Source organism: Vicugna pacos, chromosome 21 (assembly GCF_048564905.1).
Source record: "Vicugna pacos chromosome 21, VicPac4, whole genome shotgun sequence".
Lineage (NCBI taxonomy): Eukaryota > Metazoa > Chordata > Mammalia > Artiodactyla > Camelidae > Vicugna > Vicugna pacos.
Genome location: NC_133007.1, coordinates 17299179 through 17313480, shown reverse-complemented (window position 1 = coordinate 17313480; position 14302 = coordinate 17299179).

The following is a 14302-nucleotide window of genomic DNA, read 5'->3' as shown; positions in this document are numbered from 1 at the left end:
AAAGGGAAAGGGGAGGGGCAAGATAGAGGTGGAGGATTAAGAGGTACAAACTATTAGATATAAAATTAGCTACAGGGATGAACTGTACAACACGGGGAATATAGCCAATATTTTATAATAACTATAAATGGAGTATAACCTTTAAAAATTGTGAATCACTAAATTGTATACCTGTACATATAATACTGTACATCAACTATACTTCAATTTAAAAAAATGACATTGTAAAATAAATACATAAATAAAGTTTGAAAAAGAAAATGTTGTCTAGATACTCTTTACAAATAGATTTCTTAAAAAACATGTATTTATCATTCTTCTAGTAGTAATATGAATGCACAAGAAAAGCTTATCATTAAAAGGAATCCTGTCTCAGCCTTAAGAATGTTTTGCAACTTAAAGTGTACCTGAATTGGTTTCACAAGGCTCGATTCGCCTTGTAAGAACTGATAAATAAAATTTTACTTAGTCATTTTATTTTCAGTGTTACTCTTTTCTTCCTTCTGAGTAATTCTATCAAATTCTCACCCAGAATGAAAGCTGAAAAAATTTTTAATTAAGATTTTATCTTTCTATGCTTATGTTTACTGCATAAGCATAAAAAAGTCACACGGAAAAATTAAAAGTCACAAGGAAAAATATTTTAGGCTTTCACTAGAAATGAAAAATGCTTTTCTTTTAAATTGTTTTGCAAGCAACCATTTTGAAGAAACAGCTAAAGAAAAAAGTACTATATATTTCAGACATTTCAATAAATTACTCTAAGCCTTCAATATTAAGAAATTATATTATATAAGCAATTCTATTCTATTAGTAACTATAGTATATTAAGATGAAGTCTGTACTGATATCCAATTACCAAATCAAAAGTCCTTATACGGGGAAGGGGGAGGCATGAGAATCAGAGGACACGTGATGGAGACAGCAGAGATCGAGTGATGCTGTTGCTGGCTTTGAAGAAGTTAAGAGGGCCACGGGTCAAGGAGCATAGACAGCCTCAAGAATCTGGAAGAAGCAAGGAAATGAATTACCTACCCTCTAAAATCTCAGGAAGGAATACAGAACAGTCAGCACCTTGGTTTTAGCCCAATTGAGTTTTCTAACCTCCAGAGCTGTAAGGTAACAAATTTGTATTAGTTAAGTCATCAAATGTGTGGCAATTCGTTGCAGCAGTGGTAAGAAACTAATACTGTCTAGGCATAGAAAGACATTAGTTAAAATATTATATGTGTGTGTTTATATATATATAGTATATATACAAGCTGTTGATTTAAAAAACGATGCTTATGTTTATAATTATTGCACATTAGTGACTCTAAAGAATGTGCCTTAATTTTGAAAGTAAAATGCCTTAGTTCTTCAGTTTTCCTTTATCCTTTCTTAATGACTTTTCTTTGCACTGGATTTTATAATCATCTTCCTGTTGGTCAGTAAAGCTCACATTAAAGTAATACGCGTAATATTTTTACTCCAGAATTAAAAGTAGATAGCCAAAGATAGTATAGCTAATTATAAAACATTTAAAAATATATATTATTTGGTTTCATCCTATCGTAGGTGGATAAAGATTGGTGTTTTTTAAGGGTTAATCTACTTTTTGAATAAAGGAATGAACAACAACTTTGAGGGGGGAAAGACAGAGGCTTAGAGATGGTTAGAAAGCAGGTCTAAAGGTGGATCTGGGACCTTTCTTGCTGAATCCTGCTCCTCTACATATAGTTCATCACGCCACACCCCCGCTACACTACACTGGTGTGGTTTGGTACCCCTTTCAGATTTCCATTTGTCTGCTCTCCCACAGACTTCTAAACAGCTTTGTAAATTTTCACCCAAATTACTGAATGCTTTTTTTATTTAGGATTTTTTTTTCCTAGTAGCTTAGCTCCTTTCTAACTGTTGCTTCCTTTACTGTACAAAACATGTGGGTTTATGCAGTTCTCACTCAATAGTGCACATGTTGAAAGATAAGTTATACAAAAACAACTTATGAGTGTTGACTACTTTTATAAATAGTATGTTTCAAAGAACAAGGTGTAGTCAAATGAATCTTGGCTCATGAATGCTAATTTACTTTATAACGGCACATGTGTTTCAAGAACAAGCTCGTCTCAGATGAATCCTAATTAATGAACTAATTTTTAACAATACAAGTCCTACAAGAACAGGATGTACCCGGACGAGTTCTCCTGGGTAAGTGAGCCTTTTCTCACACCCACCCATCTCCCAAAGACTGATGTTTCAAAACCCCCTCCTTGACTCCTCTCTTACCGCCTGCACCCCCTCCGCAGATGATGTCACTCAGGATGAAGCTTCAGCTGCAATTTGATGACTTCCAAATCTTGATCCTCCAGCATAGGATTCTTTCTTGTTTATACCTCATGTTTATACCTGCCTTCTGAACAACTCCCACAGGCACCTCACACTCTCATTTCTAAAACTGAACTCGATTTATTTCCATTAAAACAATTTCCCAAGTACATCAGTTCATCTTGACCCCACATCTTTGTACAGGGTATTCTGTTTGAAAAACTCTTTCCCTCTTAGCTGCCTGGTAAGCTGCTATTCATCCCTCAAAACCTGGCTAAAACTCCATCTCCTTTAAGAACTGTTTCCTGACCCTTACTTCCCTAACCCAAGCAGAATTAGGGAGTTCGTATGACATTATGAAGAAGCAAAAAGAGAAAAGATGAGAAGTCTGGCTACTTGCTGCTGTGTTTTGTTTATAATGAGAATGGGCTAAAAACAGTGACTCACTGTCCTATCGGGGAAAAATAGACAATGAATTACTGAACCAGTTGCAGTCCATCCTCCCAAGTCTCCTTCATTCTGTTAATGGCTCTGTGTTAAGTTCTCATTACTGCTGTAATAAATTACCACAAACTCAGCAGCTTAAAACAAGATGAATTTATTATCTTACAGTTTTGGAGTTTAGAAGTTCAAAATCAGTTTCACCAGGATAAAATCAAGGTGTCAGCAGGGCTGTGTTCCTCCTGGGGACTCTAAGAGGCAATCTGTTTCTTGCCTTTTCCAGCTTCTAGAGACTTCTTCCATTCCTTGATTTGAGACGAACTCTTCCATCTTCACAGCCAGCAGCAAAGCATTTCCTTCCTCCCTGATCTTTACTTCCATTCTCACATCTCTCTCTGATTCTAATCCTCTGCCTCCTTCTTATAAGGACCTATGTGAAGGACTGGGCCCACACGGATAATCCAGGCTACTCCCCCCATATCAAGATCCTTAACTCAGTCTCACCTACAAAGCCTTCTTTTTGCCACATAAGTTATTATACTCATAGGTTCTCTTTTTCTTAATTGAAGTATAGTTGAAGTACAATTGTGTATTAGTTTCAGGTGTACAGAAAAGTGATTCAGTTTTATATATATATATATATATATACACACACACATACACACACACACACACACTCTGTTAGCAACTTTCAAACATGCAATACAGTATTACTAACTAAAGTCATTGCTGTGCATTACATGCCTAGGATTTATTTTATAACTGGAGGTTTGTACCTTTTGATCACCTTCATCGATTCCCCTCACTCCTTGCCTCCTTTTCAACTCCATATATAAGTGAGATCATATGTCATTTCTCTGTATGACTTATTTCACTTAGCATAATGTCCTTGAGGTCCATTCCTATTGCTGCAAATGGCAAGATTTCCTTCTTTTTTATGGCTGAATAATATTCTATTGTGTATGCCTTTTTGATTTCTTTATCTAAAAAAGTAGTATTTCAATATTTAAATATTACAGCAAAAAAAACCCCTACAGTATATGGTATATCCTAAATAGCTTTCAGCTGCACCACCTCAAATCTTCATTGAATAAAGTTTTAGCAGCATCATTTGTAACTCTTCTTGCACATTTAATTTCCCAAAAATGTAAGCAGTGAGAGGGGTCAAGACACACATTGTGACTGAAAGCTTAGGGTCCAAAGTCAGACTGACGTGGGTTCAAATCTCAGCCCTACCTCTTATTACTATGCAACATGGGGCAAGCTGCCTCACCCAACCAAGTCTCCATGTCCACATCTGTGACATATGGGTAACAGCCCCTACCTCACAGAAGAGTCATGACTATGAGAAGAATAAAGCATGAATGGTGCATCTTAGCATTGTGCCTGATAAGTGTCAGATACAATTGTGATTATAATTTTCTGCTGCATTCCTATCCTCCCGAGGAGGTCAGAAATGCATGTTAGATCTTGATCTTTGACAGATGGCATGAACAAGGCTATTGAGGCAGCATGGACAACAGAAGCCCCCCTGAACTCATGCAATGTGCCCGAAAGTTTATCCAAGCCACGTCTGGGAAATACCTGGAGAAAATAGTTTTCAACTTCTTTAAATCCTCCATACTTCTGCTTAGAGAACTTACAAATGTACTTTTCTGAATCCTTAAGCTTCCCAATAATTATTGTCCTCTTCTACACTGAAGATGCCCATCAAAAATGTTAATTTTGATGATAAGTTGATTTTATGAAAGCTAAAAAAACAAAAATTGGTTGAACTGATTCTAGAAATAAAAATTTTATTGGAAATGAGGATGTGGACCCAAATTTTCAAACACCTTTTCTGTTTCAAAGGCATTTGGGCATGGTGGCAGTAGCATGTGAATGCAGGGACCAGGTAAGGAATATTCTGCTGTCTCTGGTTCTCTAGACATCTCAGACACTATAGGGTGAGAAGGTTGAGCAACGTATTTGAAGAACCAGGACTAGATATAAACTCCAGGATCTTTCCTTTCAGGATGAATGAACTATCAGATCCATTAGGAAGCCACAAAAAAAATACCCTCAATCAGAAGAACGCATTGCTGAGAATAGGAGACTGGTTCAGTCCATTCCAGAGAGACCCCCTCAAACAAATGGGTCCTTCTGTAGGGCATGAAAAAGCCTCCACCCTGTCTTTCTTCTCAGATAATACCCAGCAAGGAACTTAAACATTTCTGACTAAATAAGGCCCATTGGGTGGCCCCATGCCCGAGGGGAGTAAATGAATAAGAAGACACATTATAAGCTTAGTGTTTTTGACACGTAGTTTCCCCTGACTCTTCGAAGGAGTCTATTTCCAAATAATAAAGATGTGAAACAATTTGAAACCTGAACTAATTACTTTATATAATGTTCTTTAGATGCCAGGATGCATTGAAACCCCTTCATGTTTGAAGTGATGAAACAGACAGGTACAGTTGGCTGGCCTAAGGCACCACAGTGAATAGGGATTAAGAGGCAGGAACACCCAAAGTGGATCCTATAGTTTGAATTACACAGCTGCGCTGTCTCTGTTTCCAAAGCCTTGAAGGAAATCGTAGCCAATCAGTAAGTCAGTAACTCCAGTGCTGCGGGAGGTGGGGGCACCAGCTGTCTGGTACTGTCATTCCTGCAATGATACCTCAACGACAGGTCCCAGGTTTTCCCAGGTCATGGGAATTCAAGGGGATATGACAGTGGGTGGTTCATCGCTTGGTACCACAGCTGGATACAATTCAAAGCATGAATGGGTCCTTATAGTCTCAGAAAATCCTTCCCTTAGCTGGCTCAGGCATCCTGTTTAATTAGTAAACAAAGCCAGCTGAAGCATGATCCTATTCTGAACCCAAAGGAAGTACTGTTGTTCTTACACGGTGCTAGCAGTATTTCCCACGTGTGCGATTTCATTCATGCATATTCATTCATCAGTACAACAGACATTTCTCAGCTCCATGTGCTGTCCTAGGCACTAGGGATACAGCAGGAAACAAGACAAGCAAAATCCCTTTGTAGTGTGGAGACACATAGTGTAGGGGGAGACAGACACTAAACAGACAGATGAGCATAATGCCAAGGAGGGGAAAGGACCAGGAGGAAACACCAAGCTTTATTAAATAAAATGACCCAGGAAGGACACTCTGAGGAAGAACACTACAGCGGAGACCTGAATGAAGTGAGAAAGGCAAAAACTAGGAGCAACCTGGTGTCTAGTCCTTCTCATTCTTTTTCGTATAACTACTCCAACAATTTTTCTGCAAAAATTGGAACATACCAGACCTGCTTTCTTCCTACTAAACTTCCACAATTTACTTCAGTAACCCACCACTTGTTGGAATGTAGTTTGTTTCAACATATTAGAGTTTATAAAAAAAATTGACTGAATAGTAATTATTAATTATAAAATAGTAGATAGTGAATATGTTAAATAAATAAAAAGCCTAAAGGCTAGAAAACCTGTCTATAGTACAACCAAAGGTCATTGTCATGTTGACCAGTTTACTCTTAGTCAATTACTGCACGTCATCCAGAGCATTCCTTTACAGTACCTGTGGGTTCCCCTACTATTTCCCCATACCTGTCAGCATTGCCGTCACCTCCATAATCAATCATCACCAGGAGAGCCTTTGTGCCCCTCCAACACAAAGGAAATAATTCAAGAGCTACTGTTTGTGGCATCAGGAATCAAGAACATCTGAGCAGGAAACATCGCCTGGCTCCCCTCCTCAAACAGACAAGTCCCTTCCTGATAGCAAAATATACCTGGAACCTTCCTAAACCCTGTGGAAATTCTACCTCAGCCTACACTGTGGATCTACACCCCCTGTGGATCTACACCCCCTCATCCATCCACTTTCTGTCACATCCTGTCCTGCTCATCTGTACCCCAGCCTTGAAAACTTGAGAAGGTGACCTAGAGGCATGACACAAGAAGTACTGAGTTCCCATGGGATGCAGTCCACTCTGTCACCTGGTACAATGGGAGGGTGTGAGCTGAAAGAAGAGTCATGGGACTCCCAATGTACACATTCCCACCCCTTTCCCATCCTGGCAACAATTTAAAAAGAGAGAGCCACGGGAACCTCATGACTGCATCTTCCCTTAACGAATCAGGGCTTCTCAGGGACGTTGGAGCCCAGCTGCACCTGTGGCACAAAGTCTAAAAAAGAGAGGACTCCCTGCCCATCTCTCTGTGGGCTGACTCACTAGGCTGTCACCCCAGCCTCTCCTCCCCAGCTTGTTCCCCACTTACCAGTCCCCTTCATTGAGGAATTATTTGTAGCCCCCAGCCCATCACTGTGGTTGCCTTTGGTACCGTCTCATCTGGGCAGCCTTCCAAACTCCCTTAGTTATTTTGGACCTTAGCTTTCTAGCAAAGTGTTGTTTTGTTTACTCCTTTCCCACCAAAAAAAAAAAAAAAGGAAAAAGAGGAAAACCTCATAAAATATAGCTATCTAGAGTCTTTTCAGACAAGGATGGACAGCCCCTAGTTCAATGAAACATACAAACCTTTTTAAAGTTGAAACTAAATGTATAAATAACATATATCGGAGTATAGGTATTTGATTTAAATGTATCAGAGAAACTGTATCTCTGTAGGCGTGCTGAATATGAATTGTCACATTCAAGTAATTTGGATAAAAACATTTTCCCTTCTTTTCCCAGTATAAGGATGTCTGTGAATTATGAAACTGCAGAATTTGTTCCAAATTGGAAAGAGACTTGGAAAGGGAAAAACAGAGGGGCAGCAGGTGGGTGGAAGAAGCATTGCTACAGGAATCTTTCTGGAAACTTGTTTCCATTTTAACATGAGTGGTGGATGAGCACACACTTCCACCTGGTGGCAGGATTCTGACTCGCAGAGGCAGTCTTAAAACAAGGTTACAAAGCACCTTCTGAGGCTGCATGTGCAATATTATGATTATGAAACGCATCCTGTTAATGCCATCTAAGTTGACCTTTCAAGACAAATCTAGGTTAGTAATGACAAAACGTATGGACAAAAACTGGGACAAGAGAGAGAGCCCACTTAGAACCTTCTGAGATGACAGAATGATATAAACTCATTCTCCAATGATGGACTTCTGCCTTTTCCATTGTCTTCAGTTCGGTGCAAAGGCAGACCTCCAAGGAAGCCCCAGTGAATGACCCAACGCGATAGCAGGGCCAAAGCAATACACTAGGCAAAGCAAACACCCCTGTGGATGTTTCCAACAAAACCCTTCCCAGAGACAGCTTTGTTTAAATAAATGTCACGTAATTTCCAAGGAATGCCGGTTAATGTTTAACAAGATATTCTTGGTCTCATTTTTTTGCATGAACACACTGAAGTCAGGAGCTAGAGATTGAGGAGAGGAGATGGGACCAGGAATTGACTGGCTCAACACTGGTAGCTTCTGGAGCTCCTGCCAGGCCAAAATGGTGGTGTAATAATGTCCAGCAGCAGGATTCCCCACCTCACATTGGGAAGTAACTTATAAGACTGACTGCAGAGAGCATCAGGGTTTTGTGCAAACAGAAGCTTCTTAAAGGACAAAGTCAGAGGCACAGAAGTCAAGCTGAAACCCCCAGGGATCTGGAGGCTAAGAACACGGACACCTCTGGCCTTGCTAGTTGTCACAGTCTCGCATTATCGTGATCAGAAAGCGATGCTGAGGAATGTCCTTGCCTCGGGGACATACAAAAGGGCTCACGTGGGCACTGACATTCTCATCTTTCAACCCATTAGTCAGCGTTTCTCTAAAGAATGTATGCTATTTCTCCAAAAGGATTTCCATGCTACTCTTTAAAGAATTAATATAAGGAGATTTGAGGTCATCTGGGTGACCAGTGACCAAATTTGCTTGTGTCCATGAATGCTGTGGTGCCTAAAAGAACAGGTTCTTAATTGTCTCAGAGCAGCTAATTAGAATGTAATACGTAAGTGATAAACAACCAAGTGAAGGCAAAACAAAGTTTCTGTAGTAAGGAGGGAAAAGTAAAATTTTACAAAGAGAGAGAGAGAGGAGGAAACAGTTAACTTGTCACACAGCACACAGTGATGCAGCCATGCCGATGCCAAAAGAACCACAGTGGTTCATACTGAAGCATTTAGAGTAAGAACTAATACGTGGTTTATTGTACAGTTAAATCCATCATGAATGCCACATTTGTCAGGTCCTCTGTAGTATGAGGCTAAATTAAGCAAACAAGAGGACATTTTGACAAATGTGCAGGACTGCCTAACGTAGGACAGACACACAGTCTGACCTCCAGAAACTGGAAAACTGCTCAAAGCTCAGAAGGACCCTCTCCCTCGCCCGTCTCTGCTCTGACCACAGATTCCTTCTCCCCTCTCTCTATAGATCATCTTCCTCTGCTCCCAGCCTACAGTGTGGGATATGATTGTCCATCACTTCGCAGCTTAAGTTAATAGGCCCAGTAGCATGAGGGGAATGTGCTTCTCAATTTCTGTTCTAAATTTCCAGTGACTGGATTAGGTCAACTTGGTTCAAATTTTTACCCCTAAGCCAAGCAACCACGGCTTTATGAAGAAGGCAGAGATATTTTATACCCACATGGCAGCTGGGAGCCCATGCCATGAATTGAGAGGGGGCAGTTAAGAAAGTTGCTGAAAGTTAGGCAGTTCTCTACAAATATATTCACAGTAAATAATATATAGGGGTTCTGATTTTTGTGCAGTGAGTGCATGGAGAGAAAAACAAAGCTTCCTTTCTGCGAAATCTTGGAAACACTACTTTCTTATAAGGATTGCAATGAATTCTAACCCTGTTTTCATTTGCTTAAAGGTTAAGCGTGGGTCCTCTTCAACTATATTTCTCTCTTCCTCTAAAATTTTCTGCTAAATCTCTGCCATTTAGTTCCTTAGGAATGGCTTCTCTCTTCACCAGCATGATCCTGGAGCTGCCCCTAGCCCCTCTGAGCTCTGTCCCAGGTACTTCTGCGTTCTCCAGGAGCCACTGTGTTCTTTCTTCTGCCTCTGGCTTCCAGGGTCAGCTTCTTCACTGGACCTAGCCTGAATTAGGGGCCAGGACACTTCCTCTGTATCACCCACAAGATGCACAGTTACTCCAACCAACAACCACTCAACAACCTGTGGGTACCACAGATGCTGCAGATACAGGAAGCAATGACCTCATCTACAAATCTGCCCAGTCTCTTCCGTTTTTGGATTGAGAGCAAGCCCCACAGAGCATAGGAGGTTGGGAGCATGTTTTTAAGCTTATGACTTTTTGAATTCACGCGCCACAGATTAAAGAAACTTAAAAAACTAGAAAAGGGTGAGCAGTGTGATGTTTTATGCAGGTAGTCATTTCAGAATATTTTACTACAATTTCCGATTTCAATTGTGATGAGAATGATTGGTTCTGCCCTAGTAGAAGTGATTGGCTCTACATAAGATGACCAGATGGGCAATCTCCCCCTCATAGAGCAGGTGCGCCTCCACTCTGTACTTCCCTTGTATAATATCTTGAAGTGTCTTGTCAGGCTGTTTTCTGCTACCCAAAAAGAGGACAGAGACCATGTCTTTGCCTCTTTTTATCCCCATCACCTAGAAAAGTTAGCAGCGCATAGCAAGTGCTATATATACATTTACTTGGTGAATGAAAAAAAAAAAGAAACAACTACAAAAGGCTTCTATAAGAAGCAGGATTACGATCGCTAAACAGATGCAAGTAAAATAAACCCCACACTTGGGACACATTTTTAAAAATGCACTCCCAGCCACGTATAACTTGTGAATTTTGAGTGCTCTCTGACAGGTAGGAAGGACTGTGCAGCTGCTTTGAAATAATGCAGAGATCTAGATGTTTTTATAATGAGACAAGAATATTTCTTTTCACTGCTGACAACTGTTTACATTTTTCCACTGTGAGGTTAACCTCATCTTGTACCTTGTCATTTGTCCCTCTTTCGCAGAGCTAAACCCTCTGTCTATAAATGTATACAACCATAATCCCATGAGCTTCGCAAGGACAGCTTGACAGTTTTGACTGAGTAACATAATATTTAATAGCTCAAGGGGGAGCTGATAAAGAAGTAATTAAGAGAGAATAGATTTGCCCAAGCAGATAAAAATTCTTCCCATAGCATAGTTTGCTAACTACAAAGGTAGGACTTAATAAATTTAGAGATAAATATTAGAGATAATTAGCTTCTGGGCCCTTTCAAAAATAAGCTGAAAAGAAATTTGCGCTTAAACCCACTGAACGTAATTAATGTCAGTTACATCTCAGTTTCCTCATTTCTAGGTATTTGTAGTTTCTTAAAAGTTGGCATTAAAAGATGATCAGAAAATGCTAGAGTATGTTTAACTTTGAAGCACTGAATTCTTTCAGTATTTGTGGAGCCTACAACATTCTATACACTGTCCTTGACCCTGGGGTACAAAAATGAGTAAGACATGGCCTCTGCTCTCAAGAAGCTTACAATCTAGGGCAGATGAGCTTGTGATTCTATTTTCTTCTTTTCTTTCTTTTCTTTTCTTTTCTTTTCTTTCCTTTCTTCCTTCCTTCCTTCCTTCCTTCCTTCCTTCCTTCCTTCCTTCCTTCCTTCCTTCCTTCCTTTCTTTCTTTCTTTTTCTTTCCCTTTCTCTTTCTCTTTCTTTCTTTCTGTCTTTTCTTTCTTTCTTTCTTTCTTTCTTTCTCTTTCTTTCTTTCTTTCTTTCTTTCTTTCTTTCTTTCTTTCTCTCTTTCCTTCTCTTTCTTTCTTTCTTTCTTTCTTTCTTTCTTTCTTTCTTTCTTTCTTTCTTCCTTCCTTCCTTCCTTCCTTCCTTCCTTCCTTTCTTCCTTTCTTTCTTTCTTCCTTTCTTCCTTTCTTTCTTTCTTTCTAAAAAAATTTTTTAATGGAGGTAGCAGGGATTGAATCCAGGACTTCGTGCATGATAAGCATGCACTCTACCACTGAGCTATACCCCACCCCCCATTTTCATAGTAAGTATTCAAAATTGAGGGACCCTGGAATACCACAGACCTCTGGAGTTTATTCTCTGGCCCCTCACAGGTCTCATTTAAACCATCCTAAGTGTCTATACATGCTTGTTTCTCTTGGCAAGAGCTTCGAAAGACATAGTAAATGTCTACTTCGGTACTATTACTAATATGTGTCTTTAATAGTCAGTTAAAAACATCAAAAATAAAAGCAAAACCCAGTAGATGGTGAGTGTAAGCATGATCAAAAATTCACTAGTCTTTTATCAGTGACTCAAAGCTGATGTGTTAGTAGTCACGTTACAAATTTCCTTTAAAATTTTCTCGGAGAACTCACAAAATCCATGGGGTCTTTGAAGTCTAGCAACATTCCATCCTGGTAGGATGATTTGAGATACGAGATTCATTTTCCTTAGCAGGACTTTTTTATGTCTGTAGCCGTATGTAAGTGTCACAGCCACATAAAAATGCCTCGTTCATAGTTTCTTTACTAACTGCAGCATTCCCACTGCCTCACGAAGGTCTCCAGGTAACTGTAATGGGTTAGAGTTGATTTTTAGGCCATTGCTGCTTTTCCCTTACTCCCAAAGCAAAAATACTCCTCCAAAATACAAGATGAAGAAAGAGTTCTGATAACAGTGCAAAGCCACAGTCATGCTAGCATGAGAACTTCGAGGAGTAAAGGTTACATATTCCAAATATTCTTCTCAATACAGCAGGACACCAGCAGTCCTGCTGCTTTGGCAACTAGGTGTGGGCAAACCAAGACGGTGCGATCCAAGCAGTGCGTCCATTCTTGCTTCTGGCCTTTCCCCTCTTCCCAAGTCCTGGCTTTCGCCAACAGGTAAGGTAAGTGATAGGATAAAGGTTACAAAGTGAGGGAAGGTCTTAAAAGTGCAATTTCAAGAGACTCTAGGGAACTTAGAAAAATGCAGTTTAGAAATACTTCAGAAACATTCCAATGTGCCCACCAATGGGAGACCTGTGACTTTCCCTGGAGGGGTGGGGGGTGGGGAAAGCATATAGAGCGAAATAAGGAAAGCGTTAAAAGCACAAGGAAAAGAAAATGTAACAAGATGACAGAAGAAACACAAATTATATAAGTTAAAGTAAATAAATTAAACTTCCACTTTAAAAAAAAAGAAAAATGCTCATTTGGGTTAAAATGCAAATTCAACTTTAGGTTGTTTAAAGGAAACATAAATGATCTGGAAGATTAAGATTAAAATAATTGTTCATGTTATAGCCAGAAAATGTGAAAAAAAAATGCAGAGTTTACTTACATTAAAATAAGATACAAAAGAATTTAAGGCAAAAAATTAAATGGTTTCTACTGATTAAACAATACAATTCAAATGAATTAACAACAGCCATGAAACTGAGGCTCATCTATTGCACTCCAGATGTGCTGACCCCTGCGATTCCACCAAATGTGGGAAACTCAACTTCAAAATTTGTGGTAGTGGGGAACGGTGTTCACACTTCCCCCCCCCGAAATTTTTGTCTTTCTAAGAAAGGTTAACTAGATTCTGTGATGTTTTTGGTGGCTTGGTAGCTTTTAATAGATTAAAGCTCATGCAGAGTTAAGGTGAAAAAAAATAGCCATGAACCTTTATGCTCAAAATTTTACTTTAATATATAAGGTAAAATAAGTTAGAAATCAAGGAAAACCTAACTAACACCCATTGCTAGTGGCTGCTGTTCACTATGTCATGGTCTATAATTAATAATATCCCTAGAGAGTCTGACAAAATAATATATAAAACCAATCTGGTGAAAACATTAACAATCTAGGATACACAGGACTCTCAAAAAAAGTTATAAAATAAGCTTCACGTAAGATGATCTGACAATCAAAAACTATAAAACACATCAAAACATTCTGTCAATAAAAAGTATCAGAAAACAAAATAAGCAGTGTGATTAACTACCCAGGCTGTTTTTCATCCATTTTTCCATATTCAATAAATGTATATTCAGTGTCTACGACATGCTAAGCATTGTTCTAGGCACTGGGGATCCAACAACAAAAAACATTCAATTGAGGTAGTCTATAAATAATAAACATTTAAATATATAATAGGATGTTACATGTTAAGGATATAAAAAAAGCAATGAAAGGACAAACAGAATGAGATGCAATTTTAGATTGGGTAGTTAAGGAAGAAGTCTTACATTAAGTTCACTCAAAAACCAGAGTCTGAGAGGCTTGTGTGCAGATGGCTTATCTGGGAGGTGATTCCAAGGAACAGGAGTGATGAAACAAAAAAAGCAGACAAGGAAGGAGAAAAAACCCAATGTAAGTGTGTGTTATTGCTGCCAAGAGCAGCAGGGTTTTGCTTCCTCCCAGAACTCTCTGCACAAAAGACATTAGCAAGGGAATTTATCCATCAGCTCCCATCTATCACTGACTGAGGGTTGTCTACAGGGGTGCTACTCCCAGAACGTCCACACTGTATATGCGTATGGGCCAAGTGTGCTAACACCAGAGTGCTAAGCATTGGAGAAGCCCCTGAACACAAAGTGAGTTACTTGATGGATGAGTTTGAAGCCCATACATACTGTCCACTATAGCTGTAGCTGGAACTAGAGATGAAGCAGAGAGGATA